Here is a 20,281-nt window from a genome sequence, read left to right as displayed (position 1 = left end):
CTGTCCCTACCACCCGTCCTAAACATCTGAGTGTCCTAGTCTATATCTGGTAAATTGAAATCTCCACCTAAGACTATAACATGCTGAGAAAATTTATGTGAAATGTATTCCAAATGTTCTCTCAGTTGTTCTGCCACTAATGCTGCTGAGTCGGGAGGTCGGTAAAACACCGTCTGTACCTTTGTAAAAATTTCGGCAGAATTTATCTCTGGCTTAAGCCAGCTTTCTGTACCTATAACGATTTCAGCTTCGGTGCTTTCTATCAGCGCTTGAAGTTCTGGTACTTTACCAACGCAGCTTCGACAGTTGACAATTACAATACCGATTGCTGCTTGATTCCCACATGTCGTGACTTTGCCCCGCACCCGTTGAGGCTGTTGCCCTTTCTGTACTTGCCCAAGGCCATCTAACCTAAAAAACCGCCCAGCCCACGCCACACAACCCCTGCTACCCGTGTAGCCGCTTGTTGCGTGTAGTCGAAACCCCACCACCCTATGGCGCAAGTCGAGGAATCTGCAGCCCACACGGTCGCAGAACCGTCTCAGCCTCTGATTCAGACCCTCCACTCGGCTCTGTACCAAAGGTCCGCAGTCAGTCCTGTCGACGATGCTGCAGATGGTGAGCTCTGCTTTCATCCCGCTAGCGAGACTGGCAGTCTTCACCTAATCAGATTTCTAAAAGAGTATTCCGATCAATGCTGTCAAAGGCATTCTGTAAGTCTATAAATGCTATGCACGAAGATATCCCTTTCCTTAAGCCATCTTCTAAGATGTAGGGTCAGCATCGCTACGCGTATTCCCACGTTTCTCCGGAATCAAAATAGATCTTCCCAGAGGTCGGTTCTTTCAACTTATCCAGGCCCTACCATTTCCAACGTTCTTGAAATTTCTTTAGTTTCAGTCTTCAACCTTAACCAATAAATTGTGGTCAGAGTCCACGTCTAACACAGGAAATGTCTTACCAATTAATATGTGGTTCCTAAATCTCTGTCGTACCATTATATAATCAATCTGAAACGCTTCGGTGCCTCAAGGTCTCTTCCACGTACACAGAGCCCTTTCATGATTCTTAAACCAATTGTTACTATGATTAAATTATGTTCCTTGCAAAATTCTACCAGGTAGATTCATCTTTCATTTCTTTTCCCCTTTTCCTTCTATTCATTTCCCTACTATCGAATTCCAGCCCCCAGTCATACTTAAATTTTACTCTCCCTTGACTACCTGAATAATTTCTTTTATTTCAGCATACATTTATTCAATCTCTCCCTCGTCTGCGGTGGCAGTTTGTATATAAATTTGTCCTACTTTGGTACATTTGGTCATCGTTTCTATCTCGGAAATGCTAATGTGTCCACAGTGCCCTTTACACTAGCTTTCCCGCATTCCCATTTATTATTCATCGCTAAGCCCACTTCTGCATTACCCCAGTTTCACTCTGTATTTATAACCCTGTATTCACCTGACCAGAAATCATGTTCCTTCTGCCATAGAACTTCACTAATTCCCGCCATATATAACCTCAACCAGTCTAATTCCCTTTTTAAATTTGGTATCACACCTGCACGATTAAAGGATCTAACATTCCATACTCCGCATCTATAAATAAATTATTTTAGTATTCTCTTTTTATTTGGTCGCGTTCCGGGTTACTTGGTTCGGTGGACTGATGGTTTACATACGAATTGTTTCCCAAACCATGAAACTGTGTTTTTAGTCTTAAGGACAACATCGATGTACACCTACATCTTCAGAGAACTAGGACGCCTACGAACGATCACAACAGAAAAGTGGTAAATAAATCATACATCACGTACGCGAATCAAAAGAGAAGCATCTTCCAAAGACACACCAGGATAAATTTTGTCAAACTTTAAGATCAACTAGATGCTACGATGAACAGCTCATAGTTAGGTCTTAAAACTAGCACCATAAGCCTGCATCATTAGCATAATAAAAATCACTAAGAAATGCTTCACTACTAGATTTTGAGCAAAACGTAACCACTTACATATTTGTGCCTGGCTGCATAGCTAATGTTTACTTTCGCATGCTCTTGGCAGTGCATTAGACCCATACTGGCCGTCTTGACAGCAAAATTGATTCTTATTTTATCATTCATTTGGATATTATGTACGTCTGTCGTCGATTACGGCTTTTCAACTCTAAGTTAAATTCTGTGCTTCCCATGACTCGGTAGCAGTAGATGGGTTTAATTGCCAACGGCGTAACTAGTTTCTGAAAAAGAGTTATTTCTACCATTTCCATAGCTACCTGCGAATTTCACTCACTATATACAGAGGTACATACATATATAAACGAATTCATATCAGTATCAAAGCTGTCTACTTTTCTTTAACTGTCTGGAGTCGAATGAAATACCTACAGTCTGTGCGTAACTGAACAGCTTCTTTCAGTTTAAGGCAAGCATACTTCTGACCTACATGCTACGAAATTTTAACATAACCACCTATACTACATGTGGATCGAGATAATGTACAAATTCCAGTTATTGCTCACATCTTCTTATGAAACAAATGCTACATTTAATTACTGTCTCTGCCTTCCGGGCCTTAAGTAGTCATTTTATACATACATTTTTTGTCTTGTTTCTTTTCTTTTCTCTTTTTTGTGAGTCATCACTCCTCTGATTGGTTTGATGCGGCAAGCCACGAATTCCTCTACTGTGCTACCCACTTCATGACAGAGTAGCACTTACAACCTGTGTCCTCAATTATTTGCTGTATGTTTTCCAATCTCTGTCTTCCTCTACAGCTTTTGCAATCTACCGTTTTTCCCCCTACAGCTCGCTCTAGTACCATGGAAGTCGTTTCCTGATGTTTTAACAGATGTTCTATCATCCTGTACTTTCTATTTGCCAGTGTTTTCCACGTACCCCTTTCCCCTCCGATTCTCCGCAGGATCTCCTCATTCCTTACCATATCAGTCCACTTAACTTTCAACATCCGTCTGCAGCACCACATCTCAAATGTTTCGATTCTCTTCCGTTCCGGTTTTGCCACAGTCCATGATTCACTTCCATACAATTCTGTGGTCCAAACGTACATTCTCAGAAATTTCTTCCTCAAATAGAGGTCTTTGTTTGATACTAGTGGACATTGTTATTCTGATGTCTAGGTTTTATTCAGCTCGCTTGGTATTAGAATTCTTTAACTCCATCTACTTTGTGACCATAAAACCTGATGCTTAGTTTCTCCCTGTTCTCATTTCTGCTACTTCTCATTACTTTCGTTTTTCTTCGATCTACTCTTAGTCCATATTCATCACCCATTAGACTGTTCATCCCGCACAGCAGATCATATAATTCTTCTTCATTTTCACTCAGGATAGCAATGTCATCAGTGAAACGTATTATTGATATCCTTTCACCTTGAATTTTAATTCCACTCCTAAATATTTCTTTTATTTCCATCGTTGCTTTATCGATGTACAGACTGAGCAGTAGCGACGAAATACGACATTCCTGTCTAACACCCTTTTTAATCCACTTATCACTTTGTTCATGTTCTCCCACTCTTAGTATTACCTGTTGGCTATTGTAAATATTGTATATTACTCGCCTCTCCCTACAGGTTATCCCTGTTTCTCTCAGAGTTTCGAACATCTTACACAATTTGACATTGTCGAACTCTTTTTCCTCGACGATAAGTCCTATGAACGTATTTTGAATTTTCTGTAGTCTTGCTTCCATTATCAACCGTAACGTCAGAATTACCTCTCTGGTGCCTTCACATTTCGTAAGGCCAAACTGATCGTCATGTAACATATCCTCAATTCTCTTTCCCACTGTTCTGTATATTTTTCTCGTCAGCAACTTGGATCCATGCGCTCTTAAGCTGATTGAGCGACAATTCTCGCACTTGTCAGTTCTTGCACTGATCGGATTTGGGTGGATGATATTTTTCCGAAAGTCAGATGGTATGTCACCTGACTGATATTCAAGACACCAAAGGGAATCGTCGTTTTTTGCCACTTCCTCCAATGATTTTTAAAATTCTGATGGAATGTTTTCTATCCCTTCTGCTTTATTTGGTCTTAAGTCTTCTAAAGCTCTCTTAAATTCTGATTCTAACACTGAATCCCCCATCTCTCCTAAATCGACTTCTGTTTCTTTTTCTATCACATCAGACAAATCTTCCACATCATAGAGGCCTTCAATGTACTCTTTCAATCTGTCCACTCTCCGCTCTGCATTTAACAGCAGAAATCCTGTGGCACTACTAATGTTATCACCTTTGGTTTTACTTTCATCGAAGGTTGTTTTGATTTTCCTATATGCTGAGTGCATCGAAGAAAGACAAAGGTAGTGAGAAGTAGTTGAAGTGAGAACAGCGTGAAACTTAGGATTGATGGCCACGAAGTAAATGAATTTAAGGAATTCCGCTACCTAGGCAGTAAAATAACCAATGACGGACGGAGCAAGGGAGACATCATAAATAGGCTGGACATGGCAAAGAAATCATTCCTGGGCAAGAGAAGTCTACTAATATCTAATATCTGCCTTAATTTGACAAAGAAATTTCTGAGATTGTACGTTTGGAGTACAGCATTGTATGGGAGGTTGCAAGCACTACTGTGAGATGAGAAGGTTAGCACAGGAGAGGAGTTCAAAATGGTTCAAATGGCTCTGAGCACTATAGGACTTAACATCTGAGGTCATCAGTCCCCTAGAACTTAGAACTACTTAAACCTAACTAACCTAAGGACATCTCACACATCCATGCCCGAGGCAGGATTCGAACCTGCGACCGTAGCGGTCGCGCGGTTCCAGACTGAAGCGCCTAGAACCGCTCGGCCACCAGCGGCCGGCAGAGGAGTTCGATTTCTTCACATCTCCCATGCAGCCATTTCGACTTAGATCCTCCGCACTTCCTATTTATTACATTCTTCAGTGAATGGTATTTCTTTATTCCTGCTTTTTGTAACTGTGTTTTTCTTTACAACTTTTGTTACTGATCTTTTTAGAGATGTCCATTCCTCTTTAACTGTACTACATACAGAGCAATTCGTTATTGCTGTATCTATAGCCTCAGAGAACTTCAAGAGTGTCTCGTCATCCCTTAGTACTTCTGTATCCCACTTCTTTGCGTATTCATTCTTTGTGACTAATCTCTTAAACTTCATCCTAATCTTCATCACAACTACATTCTGATCTGAGTCTATATCTGCTCCTGGGTATGCCTTACAATTTATTATCTGCTTTTGGAATCTCGCTTAAATCTTGATAACCTGCCACTGTAGCAGCAGTAACCGACGTAACAACTGCGCCAGACACTTGTTGTCTTATATAGGCGTTTGTGCACATATCTCTGTATATGAACACGCATGCGTATACCAGTTTCTTTGGGGCTTCAGTTTAACTCCGCAATCGACGCACTGTGAAACAAGAAAGCAGCAAGATTAAAACAGACTTGTAATTTCTTGGTAACAATGTGGACAGAAATAAATTGAGGCTCCAGGAATGCAAATATGTCTCTGAAAATGAACAAACAAACAAAACAAAAGTTTTGCAACTTTAGTCTCTAGAGATTATAATTACGGACAAAATATCCTCCGTTTTCAGAGTCGTAATCCTGAGAACACTTGCAGATATGCCGAGCGTGAAGCGCCCCTTGGTCGCAGGCGCGGCTCGACCCGGGCGCTTTTACATTATGTCAGGGCTCGGCCAGAGTTTCCGCCCGTCTGCCGCGTATGAGAAGGCGTGGCGCAGTTTGGCGCAGGCGGCGCGCCCCGCTGTTGGACGTGGTTCAGCTCTCGAGTGATTTTTATCGCCGGCCATCTGTTAAATTCGGACACAGAACTCTTTGCTTGGCTGCGAGCCCAGGCGCCGTAAACGGAATCACTTGGCAGTTTCAGCGGAGCCATTGACGCTTAGGCCGCATCTTGCAATCGCAGAAAAGGCGACGAATGCCGTAGCGCAAATGACGGAGAACTTATTATTCGCCCATCACACTACGTTATCCCGTATGACGACCGCTCATCAGCAGCGGGGAAACGTAGGGAATGCTTGAGTGAAACGTGACTGGAGCAATCTCGTTCTCATACATGTAAACAGACCATTACACAGTGGAGCAGGAGCAGAGACTGAGGACAATGCATTTGCCAACAGAAGGGATTCTAGCTGTAAGGTCGTAAGGAAATGCGCAAAGACTCTAACAAAAACGAGCCTCTCTGAAAGTGGATAAATGCAAGAAAATGCATCTAACAAAGACGGAGAGCCTGATAATATCCTACTGTGCCTTTGGTAGTGGACCTAGAAGCATGTCACCTATTAACAAACAGCTGGCCATTAAAGACGACCTGGAACGAACGTTAAATTAGCGGTAAGTGTACTGCAAGCTCGGGTATTTAAAAGTTGAGCATTTCAGCCTAACTACAGAAAATAATGGACAGTCAAATGAAAATCAAACAGACAAGAAATAAATTAATCCCTATAACTGTTAACATCGGCCAAGTAAGTCTTTCTTCGGGGCTCCGAAAATATGAGAATAGCATGGGGTGGAATCGGATGTACAAGGGCTTCCCAGCGGAACGTATGCAACGTAGTCTAAACTAACTTGCCAACATGTAGATGGGTAATCTCCTGCAACGGAGAGGCGCCGTCCGTAAATACTCCTTGGAATTTGGACTTCACGGCGTGCTTCAGCTTTTGCATAATGTCCACGTACCACTGTGCGTTAATTGTGGCGTCGTGTTTCAAACAGTCAATGAGCAGCAGGCCCTTACAGTCAAAAGAAAAGATGTGCAAGACTTTCCAGGAGGTGGAGTGCACGGCTTTGGACATTTCGATGGCGGTGAATCCACATGCTTACACTGTTGGCTCTCAGGCTTTCTCCCGGGCTCAGAATGGAGACACCATGTTTCATCTCCCGTCACAATAGAGGTTAAAAAGCGATATTCTTCGTCGTCGTACCGTTTTAGTTTCTGCAGTGGTGTCGACATTCTACGGAAAGTCTGCTCCTCCGTCAGGCAATGGCGAACCAACTTCGCAAAGATTATGTAAGTCTGAAAGCTTTCATGGCCTTTGACCAACGACTAACCTCCAGCATAAGTTCGGAAAAAACCCTTTCTAACCAATGACGTTATCACACTAGAGGTAGCCACAGGAGGTTAAGCCAATAACCTCTTTCTTCGTCATTAGTGCCGGAAAACTTCTCTTACTATTGAATGACGGTGGCTTACCAGAGGTAACCCACGATTTGTACTCAATAATACCGCTTCTCCAGCACAATCGCGGGAAAAGCCCCCTTTAAAAAGAGGAGGCAACACTGGTTTCCGACAGTGCTCAATCCACATTAGACACCAGAAGATCCTGAAGAAGATCCCAGCAGAGGGGTCGAAACGTCGGTTGTTTGAAGAAAAATGACGCGGCCTAAAAACCCAGAAAACATTAAATTTTGCGATCAGATGTTCCAGAGCATCAGATGCTCTCTCATTATGGCGTGAGCGGTGCTGAGACTGATGTTCAACATGAGGCGGATGTCTTCAACTGTCCACCATCAGTCATTCCTGACAGTAGTAACCATAGCAGCAATGATATACGGATAATGACGCGATGAGTCTGCCCTGGCCCGACTGCGGCTTTTCGCTGACACATCACTTTCTGAAATCGTTGATTCCACAAAAACACACGCATGCGTTATTTACCCAGCGGTCATTCGGGCCGCACTGTACCTTGCTGCTTCTCTTTCCTGGTTAATACAGTGGCTTCGGGCACACACACCACTCGAGATACCGAGCCAAGTGGCGCAGTGGTTAGCACACTGGACTCGCATTTGCGAGGACGACGGTTCAACCCCGCTTCCGGCCATCCTGATTTAGGTTTTCCGTGATTTATCTAAATCGCTCCAGGCAAATGCCAGGACGGTTGCTTTGAAAGGGCACGGCCGACATCCTTCCCAATCCTTCCCTAATCCGATGAGACCGATGATCACGCTGTCTGGTCTCCTCCCCCAAACAACCCAACCGAACCAACCACTCGAGATTCCACGTCGAGTATGTCTAACAGACAAAGGGCATAGCAGTGAACGTTCTCGCTGTTCCATTCTGTTCCCCAATAGAAGCCATTTCTATAAACTCCCCTACATCCATTACCAACGTCCGCACCATGCTCGCTATAAAGTGTGTTAGGGGTATCAGCGCAAATATTTTTATTAGTGTGTGAGGACAACGTACTGAAGAGCATTACATCAGTATTTACGTCATCTGCAGAGCAATAATTACAGCTATTAGCCGTAGTATATTTTCAAGTACCTACAATGAGGTAAGAGCAAGCCATTAATGCTCATTTTACCTTCGCGCCAGGTCAGGTGTTGAAGTGTGGACGAGTGGACGCAAAACGGGTAGTCTCTACTGACAGCCGTTACGACTGTGCAGAAAACATGAGGTAGTAATTTGCGTGACAAGCTAGTGGGAAGACCGCTTGATGCTGAAAAAAAAAAAAAACTGAAGTTGGTATACATTAAGGTAACAGTGATAGCAATATCTGCACTTATATCCCTAGCATCCCTAGCACCTTGTGTAATCTGCCTCATTTTCATTTGGATGTCCACATTCGGAATAACGAAATCTCAATTTTACATATAAAGAAATATTATCTGACGATATACTCATTTCGAAGTCGTGTTTGAATATTGGTTGCGTGCGAGAAAATCGTACTATTCCCACAGGGCACATACCTGCCGGCACTTCTTATAATTTTACAGCGGCAGGGTAGTGGCCATTTCGTTTCAAGTCAGTGCTGCTCACGCGAGTCGAGATAACAAGACTGTAATGCGAATGTGTATTCGATTAGATCTCAGAGGGCACCCGCCACTAACACATGAGATGATAGCTCATTGTTGGCTAGGCCGTGAATTATTATGCATCAACGTCACGTACCTCGAATTAGGAAATGCGGCCAGTAGTGTCACAACGTCTGCAGCCAGGAGACTGTCAGCACTGTGACCACAGATGCGCCTTCACTTAACGCGGCAGCGTAGAGGAACGAGCCGACAGCATTTGTGTGCCCATCGACAACAATGGACATAGCAGTAGCACCACGTCGGTTTTTTTAGTTGCATGTTCTCCCTACTCTATCGTGATTCGCACCATTATGGTTAGCTTATCCGCAAGTCCGTGTATAGAAACTCGTAGAGGGAATTATCAGTGAATTAGGTCCTGCTCGATTCACACACTCGGCGAGGGCAGATTATCTATACAGGATGTATCAAAAATTACTTTACCAATATGGAAACTCCCATTAATTTATTTATTGAACCTTTTTTAATTTTTTTTTTTTTTGAGCCATCATTCTTCTTACTGCTTTGATGCGGATGCGGCCCGCAACGACTTCCTCTCCTGAGCCAAATGTTTTCATCTCGTAGAAGCTTTTGAATCCTACGTCTACAGTTATTTGCTGAATGTTTCCCAGTATCTGTCTTCCTCCACAGTTTTTACCCTCTGCTGCTACATCTGGTATTGCGAAAGATATTCATTTATGTGTTAACGGATGTCCTATCATCCTGTCCCTTCTTCTTCTCAGTCTCATCCGTACATTTATTTCCTCGCCGATTCTGTACAAAAACGCACTCCTTATCAGTCCAGCTACTTTTTAACATTCATCTCTAGCATTGCATCTCAAATTTTTCTGTTTCCTTCTGTTCCGGTTTTGCCAAAACCCATGTCTCACTGCCATAGACTGCTGGGTTCTTAAAGTACCCTCTCAGAAACTTCTTCCTCAGATTAAGACCTATGTTTGATACGAGTAGACTTATCTTGGGTAGGAATGCTTTCTTTTTGCCAATGCTAGCGTGTTTTCTTTTGTGTCCTCCTTGCTCCGTCCGTCATGGATAATTTTGCATCCCAGGTAATAGAATTTCTTAACTTCGTCTACTTCGTCATTACCATTATGATGTTAAGTTTCTTACTGTTCTCATTTCTGCTACTTCTCATTACTTTCGCCTTTCATCCATTTACTCTCAATCCATATTCCGTACTCACTAGACTGTTCATTCCTTTCATACCCTGTAATACTTCATTTTCACTCATTGTGGCAATGTTCTCAGCGAATCTCAACGCTGCTATCCTTTCTTTTATTTCCGCCATTCCTTCATCTATGTGCAGATTGAACACCAGGGGCGGAAGACTAGATCCCTGTCTTAAACCCTTTTTAATCCGTGCTTTCCTTTCTTGGTCTTCTAATCTTACTGTTCCCCTTTTTGGTTCTTGTATATATTGCATATTACCCATCCTCCACTATAGCTCACCCCTAATGTTGTCAAGATTTCGTACATCTTGCACCATTGTACGTTGTTGAACGCTTTCCCCCGTCTACAAATCCTCTGAACATGTCTTGATTCTTTTTCAGTCTTGCTTCCATTATCAATTCTCAACTGAAGAACTGCCTCTTTCGTGTCCTTATCTTTTCCAAAGTGATCGTCATCTAACAGATCCTCCGTTTTCTTTTCCCTTCTTCTATATATTATTTTTCTCAGAAACGTGGATGCATGACCTATTACGCTGATTGTCGTACTTGTCGGCTCTTGCAATCTTGAAAATTGTGCAGATTATGTTTTTCCGAAAAGCCAGTTCGCATATAGTCGGTCTCATTTGTTCTCTACACCAACTGGAATAAATGTTGCCACCTCCTCCAATGATGCTAGAAAATTGCGATGGGATATTATCTATCCATTGTGTCTTCTTACGTGTTAAGTCTTCTGATTCTAATACAGCACACCCTGTACCTTTCATATCGACATCTGTTTCTTGTTGTAGCACGTCGTGGGATATGTCATCTTCCTCATAGAGGCTCTCAGTATGCTCTTTCCAACCTGTCCGTCCTGTGCTCTACATTTAACAGTGAAAGTCCGATTGCACTTCTTAATGCTACCGCGCTTCTTTTAAATTTCACCGAAGCTTTCTATATGCATAGTCATTCCAACCGACAATCATTTCCTTTTCGATTTCTTCACATAACTTGTTTCACAAAAACATTACTTTCCAGTTAATCAAAAACAGTGTTAATAACAATTACTTTAAAGAGATGTATCCTTTAGTCTGTGTTTGTGAATACTGGCTATTTTTCTTAATATTTAGTACCAAAGCATCCGGTTTTGGCGCACGAACTGTGAACACATTTCGCCACCTCGTTACTAGATCTATTCACCCTCATGTGATCCATGGTTCTATACACCATTTTGCTCCTTGCCGTTACATCTGTTGCTACAGATTTGCTTCTCTCTATACGTATACTGTTGTGCGTTCTGTTGTAAGATTCACTTCACCAACGAAATGTGCTATGCCTCTACGAAATACAACAGTTAGCAAGTACAGAACCGTTTAGATTAGTTGTGTCGGAGGTAAGCACAGTCGCGGATGTAACTGCGGGTGCTTTGGTTTGCTTCGATCGTAGGGATGCTATAAAATATTTGTTCACTTTATTACGACAGAGATAAAAAATTACTTAACTTTGTACAATCCATTTACACAGGAATGTCACGAGTATTTACACATGTCTCTGAATATTCGTGTATACTTGATTCGGGCAGTATACAAGTTTCTTCACTTGAAGTACAGTTGACATAACTGCGCTTATAGTTCTGCCTAAAACACTGATCAAACCGCTGGCCTACCAGAAGATAATGCTGTCGTCTTTGTCGATGATCCTTAAGCGATTCATAATGGTCCTGCGCTCTGCCGTAACTAAACGATCGCATGCTACGGCGTAGCGAAACATTTGTGGTCGCGGCTATCGTAGTGTTGCTGATTCGTCGATGCTGCTTGCAGTACCTATTGTTTTTTTTGGTTGCATTACGAGCTACCAACCTTGCTTTGACACCTGACTCTTTGGACGACACTAAATATTTGTCCTTCCAAACTGGCTACGACAACAACAGCTGACTGACTTCCCGAGCCAAATTCATACTGTTTATTGCTGAATCAATTATATACAACTATTAACTCTCGTTTGGAATTATATGACTACTGGTAAGATATTTAACAAGTCCTAATACGTTCCGTGTAACCAAGTCTAATCGCAATGGTACGAAATGATGGACGATTGACGGCCGTTGCAGGTAGGTTGGAGAATGTTGCCCAGTGGCTTTCGTCGTAGACATGTAGAAGATTGGGCGTCGGATTTGGAAGTAGAGCCGCGATTGGCTTCCCAGTAGACTCAGCTGGTTGGCCACGCAGCCCACATGAATACCCGCCAGCCAGAACGAAACGAAGGGGTGCAGTGTTTCCACCCACGTGACACGCTACGCAAAGGAGAGTAGCGCCGCTGTCGCTCTCCGTAGGCCAGGCCGGAACTATGGCTTTATCGTCGCTGCTTCATACCTCGTGAGCAGGCAACATAAATTATACTGCTACATCGCGTATACCCGCAGTGCACCGTGGGATGCAGCATTCCTAGCCCCACCCCACCACAACCTACCCCGTACTACATCATCACTCCCTCCCCCCCCCCTCCTTCCATTTGGGATACTCGGAAGCTATCTCGATCGTGAAGATCATCCGCTGAGGCCGCACATGTAAAATTATCTCTCTTTGGATCGACGAAGTCGACTTCCAATCTGGCGGTGCCCAAATACATTTCCACGTCCTCCCTGTCATTGGAGATGAGTAGAAGAGGTCAGGAGCCATAATAATTTCCCGCTGTAATTTTTTTGATTTTCCAGGAGGTATTCTTGAACTTCGGTCTCCTGAAGAAGGAAAAAGCCAAGTAAATCTGTCACTCAAGACGTATACACGTCGTGGCCTTAACTGGTTCGTTTCCTAGCATGGCCCCGATCTGTTGTTTGAATCTCAAAAGTAGCGTTAGCCAATAGCTTGGTGATGCGTGTCAGCATCCACATTCGTTTTCCTTTCTTAAATACTGAGGCAAACACATTGTGGTTCAGCTTAAATTTTTTATTATGTTCTATGTATGATATTTTGCTACGTTCCAATGTTTTACAGCAGACATAATAATTCTTTAGCGTCAACTATGTAATTTATCGGTTTGACAGTTACCTTCCTGCAGGGTGTTTTGATATGTCAATAAGAGCATAGCTGAGCGATTATATTCTTTTGTAACCGTGAATTAATTTGATGATTAGCAGATTGAAGGTTTTAACGAATTTTTCAAACAGATCATCTGATTCTGGGTGAAACGGTGGTGATACGGTGGTAATACGTCTGGTGTCGTTTACAATATTTCTCAAATACGTGAAAGATAATTTGTGTGCCTTTATTTGAACCCAAAGTTGTAGCTAAATCTACGATTGCAAAAATTCTCGATGGTGCCTGAATTGTTTTAAAATGATTTGTCGAAGCCATCTTTGTGATGTAAGGAAACTTACTTTACGCTTCCCCAATAAAAAGCAAATTAGAAATTACAAATGATCCCGCGAAATATAACTATATGTTGGACCAAGGTTGTGTGCGTTGTGACAATTGGAAATATATTTTAGTCGTTGCTGTTAATGGAGCGTACATTTTTGCTAGTGTTAGCTCAATATTATCGTCTGTATCTACCATAAAAATACGTTCTTGTGTGCTCTCTTTAGTGACAATAGCGTCCCAATGATCCTATTGCATTAAACTATCATTTATGACTGGATATTAATGTAGACATCAGAAATTGTATAGTTTTGTAAGCCAAGAACTTTGCGTTTTAGAAGTTAAGGACTTAAGTATTTAGTTTTTCCATGGAGAACCCCTGTAAGTCTGTAAGGGGTCCAATCAAATGAAAACGAGGCAGAGATAAATGAAAAAAATAAAAAATAAAAAAATATTGGCCAGGCGAGTAGGACTCGCGCGCTGAGTTTTCAGCGCAGACTTAATTATGTATGTAGACAGTTCTTCCATTTCTGGAACCGAGAATTTCTATCATTTTCGCCTATTAGCGACATTGGGATCTTCGAGAATAATTCAATTTCGGTAATATAAATGGGATAAAATCATGTAGGAAGTAGACCACCATTATTATAATAATCAATAGTCCTGCATTCAGGATGACTGAGTCAGAATGGTAAATGTTAAAAATCGGGCAAGGAGTGTCATTATTGCTCATATGACAAGTTTCAAAATATATTCATCATCAGATATCCCCAAGGAATTTACTCATCCAGTAACAAATGACAAAAGAAATATTTTCTCGTGGCATATCAGTACAAATTAACAATTTTCAGATTTTCTTCTTTGCTTGTACTATGATTATAGATCAACGGGAAGTACTCTATAGGATCTGTCAACGAAAAGTACTGTATAGGATCTGATGAGTGAGTTCGTGAGTTTCAGAATAGGTAGCATAAATAGTTGTACCTTATGAGCGAACAGCCTTAGGAGCTTCATTTTCTTTTACCACCAACTTAATACGTCTACCCGTTCCGAGAAAAATAGGTCCTATAAGAAGGACGGCCAAAAAAACAGATAAAATGGACTGAATTTTCTCATTTTCAGAGTATTGGAGGGCGATGCGTTTTAACTGTCAAAAACTGTCGCAAACCCAAGATCGCATAAAAATAATTTATTTAAGACAACCGGTTTCAACAGTCGTTGCTGTTAACTTCAGGTCTTTAACGTCTTTTTGTTTAAAACATGTTCATTTTACACTAAAACTCACGCACAAGATCTCAATGGACGACAAACGCTCATAACGTTCTGAGTTTTACTCAATTAACATCTTGTGCATGAGATTCAGTTTAAAATAAGGAGATATTGAAGACCTGAAGATCACAGCAATGACTGTTGAAACCGGATGTCTGAAATAAATTTTTATACGATGTGTAGGGTATTATGAATTTTGAATGGATTTTAGACAGTAAAAAATGACAAAAACGGTTTTCCTGCGATATGATTACAGATTTGCTATTTACGGATTTTTTTGCTTCTGTTGTACTGTAAAATATTGCTTTTTGCAAAATTTCATGCATCTAGGCCAACGAAAAGTACCCTGTAGGTTTTGATGAGTGACTTTCCGAGTATTAGAATATGTGACATAAAAGGGTGTACGTTTTGACTGCAGTGAGTTACTAAGCTTTAATGATCGCCACGCAATCATCATCCATGACCTGACACGCCTACCCGTTCCTGAAAAAACAGGTTTTTAACAGTCGCACAGACAGAAGGACGGTCGGACAACGCAGTGGCCCTGTAAGGTAAATTACACTGCAGGAAACACTGCAACCAGCCATAGGCTCTTTTCGACATTATTTCATTCTATCAATAGCAGTTTCGGTCCCGAGCTCATTGTCAGATGGTAGCTTTGATTGGTTTGAAAGTTTTACGTTTAAATCCTGATGAATAGCCCTCCTTTACATGTTGTAAGGCAGATCATTGATTATCTTTTACAGTCCATACTGATCAATCAGTACGGATCAAATCTCTGTCTTATAATATGTAAAGGAGGACCTTTTATAGGGAGACAATGGAAGGACTTGCAACGAAATCAACGTTACCATATGATGATCGACTCAGTTTGAAACTAGTAACGGTAGAATAAAATCGTTTCAAAAGAACTTTTGGCGGCTTGCAGTATTTCCTTCAACGTAATTTACGAAAACAGCTGTGGTCTTCACTAACCAAAATGGTAAAATAGGCACCTATAATGGTTCTCTTTTTACCGAATGAGGTACAGAGTCCAAAAAAAGTAGGTAATTTCATTCATTTGAAAAGTAATCGCATTAACTGTTATTACGTTTACCGCGCTGTGAGCCAAAGCGGCGGTCAAAGCATTCATCAACGTTTTGCAAAGGTTGTTTCGATTACGCTGCACAAGTTTCACCTGAAAGGCCGTATTCATCATTCATACAGTCCTCATGTCTCTCCATACAGTTTCCACATTTTTGGTGCCGTATGAAAGACATTCGGACATTCAGTCATTCTGACAAAGATGTGCACCCTCGAATACAATCATGGTTCCATAGAAAACGGCAAAAGTTTATCCATGAAGACGTTGACTGCCTTGTTTTGTAGTGGGATAAACGCATTAACAGTTACGGCGAGCCGGCCGCTGTGACCGAGCGGTTCTAGGCGCTTCAGTCCGGAACCGCGCGACTGCTACGGTCTCAGGTTTGAATCCTGCCTCAGGCATGGATGTATGAGATGTCCTTAGGCCACTTAGGTTTACGTAGTTCTAAGTTCTAGAGGACTAATGACCTCAAATATTAAGTCCCATAGTGCTCAGACCCATATGAATCATTTGAATAGTTATGGCTACTACTTTTGAAATAACAGTTTACTTTCTTTTCCACATCTATCACGCTTTCATTTGACTGCACCTTATAGTAACGTCAGCTCTTATGTTCTAGTATGTATGGTTATAGCCCGATTGGCGAAGCAGCTTTTTATCCAGTATTCGTTGTGTTTCGACGTATCTTTTTACGTCGCGTAGAATAAGGTGCATGGGTATCAGTTTGGCTTCTTTGTCCGTTAGACAGTTGTGAAAATTCTTGAGAGCGAAAGGAATAAACTACGTACAATTTTCTATGTGGTTATAGTTCCTTTGCACAACATTATTGTAGAAGCAAATGCTATCCGTCCTGCCAGACCATTAGCTTTGTGCAAAATAAGTGATCCAAGTCCATAGTCTGAATCATAAGCAGCCACTGTAATTAACTTCATCGGGTTACAGTTAATTAAGTGCATGCATTTGATTGGTGCTTGTTAAAGCTTGCTAGCTGCTTATTGTTGCATTTCCACTGTACATTTTTCTTTGACTATTTGTTCAAAGGATTTGAAACGGCGCTGCATTCTGATTAAATTTCCTATTACAGTTTTTTGACCCAGAGTGGGCTATAGCTGCTCTACGTTAGTTGCAGATGGTAACTTTTCAATTTCCTTGATAAGTTTTGATGTCTTCACACGATTATCGTTGAATATGTGCTCCAGTTACGCTATTTGCTTTACTGTAACGTGGCAACCTCTTTTGATGCTAGTCAGTTGTCAGGATGAGCATTACTGCAAAGGGCATTTGATGCTAAAGCATTATTTCAGGGTCAAAAACAATAAATAAATTACTTTTTCTCTCTTAACAACACGTGGGCTGGCTGGGTTCTTCCTTGGCTCCGGTATGAGGTAGAATGAAACAGCATTTTTACATAAGATAACTTTTATTGAAAGATTTGTACAATGCTTTCCTTACTGGATTGTTCTGGTTGGGAGAGCAGCAGCTGTGTCGTTTGCGAAGCCTTCTGGTGCGTGGGCAGCGGCGTCTGATTGCGCCTGGCGGTGTATATCTCGTGTCGCTGATTCGCCCAGTTGACTGGAGACGCGCATCGTGAGGTGGCCCGTTTAATTATTGAGAACGAAGTCATGAATCGGATGGTGATACCTTTGATGTGGCGTCCCAGTGATTCTCTTCTCTAAGTGGCCGCGTGTGTCAGTGTTGTGCATCGGCCAGCAGAGCGGCTCGGCGGGGGAAGGTCAGTGTCCTGGACTCGAACAACGGACTCCAGCTTGCCAGTCTTTGGCTGTCAGACCTTCATCCCTGCTCACAGGTGACTGCTGACGTGAGGCCGTCTCCTTCCAGTCCTCACGAGTCACCCGGGTAGGTAAAAATCAAATACCTTCTAACTTCTGTCTTCTGGCGGCGAGGCTGCTGCTTGCTATTCCATTACAGCGGCGGAATTGGTGCGTCTGTGTACGATTTAGTCTCTTCCTGCATGACGATCTTCAGCACCGACTGAACTGTGCTGGAACTGAACTCGAACCGAAACTGAAGTGAAAACTACTGTCGTAACCACTGCGTCTCGTGTATTTATTTATTTCAGTTCCTGGAGGTGAACGACTTCACAGTCATTGCCTCTTCTCTCACGTTGAAAAGCTTCTCAAAGAATCTTCTTAACGTCCATCATTGGCTCTTGGAATGTAGGCGAGAGCCTTTGATCACATGTGACAATTGAGAAACACGTGAGCCGGTCGGGCGATGCCCTGACGGCTGAATCGACAGCTTCCACTGTCTGATTGGGGGGGGGGGGCGATGGCTTCTCCTGAATGTGGTGACCTGCAAGCGCCGGTCGTTGCCACTGCTGCTTTGCCCGCTGTTTGCCAGTGTGTAACTTTTCTAAACTAAACTAAGTTTTCCATTTATTTTCTAATTTCTACTTCACATTGATTTCACTAATTTATTCACCTATCTCAAGTACTACTCAACATTACAGGAGAAGCACAAATTTTTTTATCATACATTAAATAAGAATATTATAGAGAACGAAACAATATTTCCAAATTTCTCGAAAGATCATTAAGATCTATCCACATCAGTATTAACCATAGAGATATTTCACGGTTTCCGGAATTACCCTGCTCAAGATATCTTTGAAAATAATAGTGTGGTAGTGACATTAAATGACCATCTTTTGTATCCAAATAAAAAAGTATTAATCAACATTTTTTGTGTTTGTTGATCAAAAGACAACTAAAGTTAAGCATCCTTGGAGTCAATTTTGGCAAAAATTGTATCTCTAGTCAACTTAATCATAATATCCCCCACTTTGTAGATGAAATTAGTGTCTCTATCTGCTTGTGCATTCATTGTTTCTTTAAAGTCACCCATGATTCATAGAGATTGAAATTTCCCAGAGCACTATTGGCGTAGCCGACTGGGTGTTCTATTACGACATCTTCGTAACAGAAGTTTATATTTCAAAGCAAAAGATGGTTCTTACGCTTTTAAGAAGTGGGGTATTGCCGAAGGTTTCAGCGTTATGATGCTTCGGAACTTAAACGGGAATCGCTTGAGGCAAGGCGAAACTCTTTTCTATAGAAGCGGTATTTGAACCCCAATGTTCATTTCGCGTAAGGGAAACATAAGATAAGAGAAATCAGGGTTCGTACAGAGGCATATAAATAGTCGTTTTTCCGTCACTCTGTTTGTGAGTGGAATAGAAAAGGAAATGACTAGTAGCGATAAACGTATTCTCCGCCACGCACAGAACCGTTGCTTGCAGAGTATTAATGTAGATGCAGGTGTTAAAGTGAATCGTAATCTTTTACACTTGTAGTTTTGTCGTCAAAATGATTGTGTATTTGTGCAATAATTTCGTAAGTAATGTATCGGGCTCTTGATCTTACACTTGACTGGTGAAGTCTTGATCCGCAAGATCTACATTAGAATACAAATCCAGACGCAATATGTTATTAGCGTTGTATGATTTGCCCAAAATTAATCTTGCTTTCTCTGTTGCATCTTCACACCTTACACTAGCAAAGAGTTTCATACGTACAACAATACTGTCGTTATTCTGATTGATTAAGGTAGGGGAGAGTGCTGCAGCTAGGGACACTTTTCAAACTTCCACCTCTAGCCATATCTGTAACACAATATTAACATATTTTCTTATTAGATTTTTAAACGATTTCTGAAATCACAAAAATTACATAGGAAATTTAGGTTTCTCCAAATGTAAAAACATGTTCCACAGTACAACTCGGTCATGTACCTGGTAATAAATAATGGATTCAAATTTAAAAGCGTTGCAATCGTGAAAATCTTGTCATTACTACATTTTGTGGTATACCTGTTACATCATTTCTCTATTACTCACCAATAACCTGGAAGTGAAATCAAATTAAGCATTGGTATAATCCAAAACCAGTTACAAGTTAAGTACATTTTCAAATTGTAGCTGTTATGAACAACACTGATTTCCATTCTCAGAACACGTAAAATAGTAAATCTGGTAAGACATTAAGAAAACTCAGTTAATTTGGATAAATCCTATGTCCCATGGTAACACACGTCTTTCTGTATAAAAGCGCAAGATGTTGCACGACTTACGAAATTTGGTTTTACCGTCCACATGTTACATACGTAAATTTAAGAATACATGCGGCTGACACAAAGTTGTGTTACTGAAGAATTAACAATATATTTCAAATAGCTTAAATATATTATACAGAATTTAAATGTGCAGAACTCGAAATATTTGTAGATGCTGCAGAAAAAGCAACCACATGGGTAGCAAGAACAAAAACTGGAGAAAATGGCGGAAATTGTTCACGGCTGTCTGTAGTGCGCATTTCGTCAAGTGATTATAAAAATCAGTCACTAGACTACAGTACCCACCAAAAAAAGTTTATTTGTTCTGTTATATAGCTAGGGAAGGCCGAAATGCACGCTATAAGCTCACGAAGGATGGCGTGAGGTCTGAAACAGGATACCTAATGAATGCTATAAAGAAAAGTACGTAGCTGCTGGAATACTTAACATTAATCCATCATTTGTATACATCGTTCTTGATGAGACATGCTTCATACGATAACTATCAATTCCTATGGCGCCTTGGTAGGTCGTA

The sequence above is a fragment of the Schistocerca serialis genome, chromosome 2, assembly GCF_023864345.2.
Source record: "Schistocerca serialis cubense isolate TAMUIC-IGC-003099 chromosome 2, iqSchSeri2.2, whole genome shotgun sequence".
NCBI classification, from domain to species: Eukaryota; Metazoa; Arthropoda; class Insecta; order Orthoptera; family Acrididae; genus Schistocerca; species Schistocerca serialis.
The sequence above is the reverse complement of the archived record's forward strand: the minus strand, read 5'-3'. Positions refer to the sequence as shown.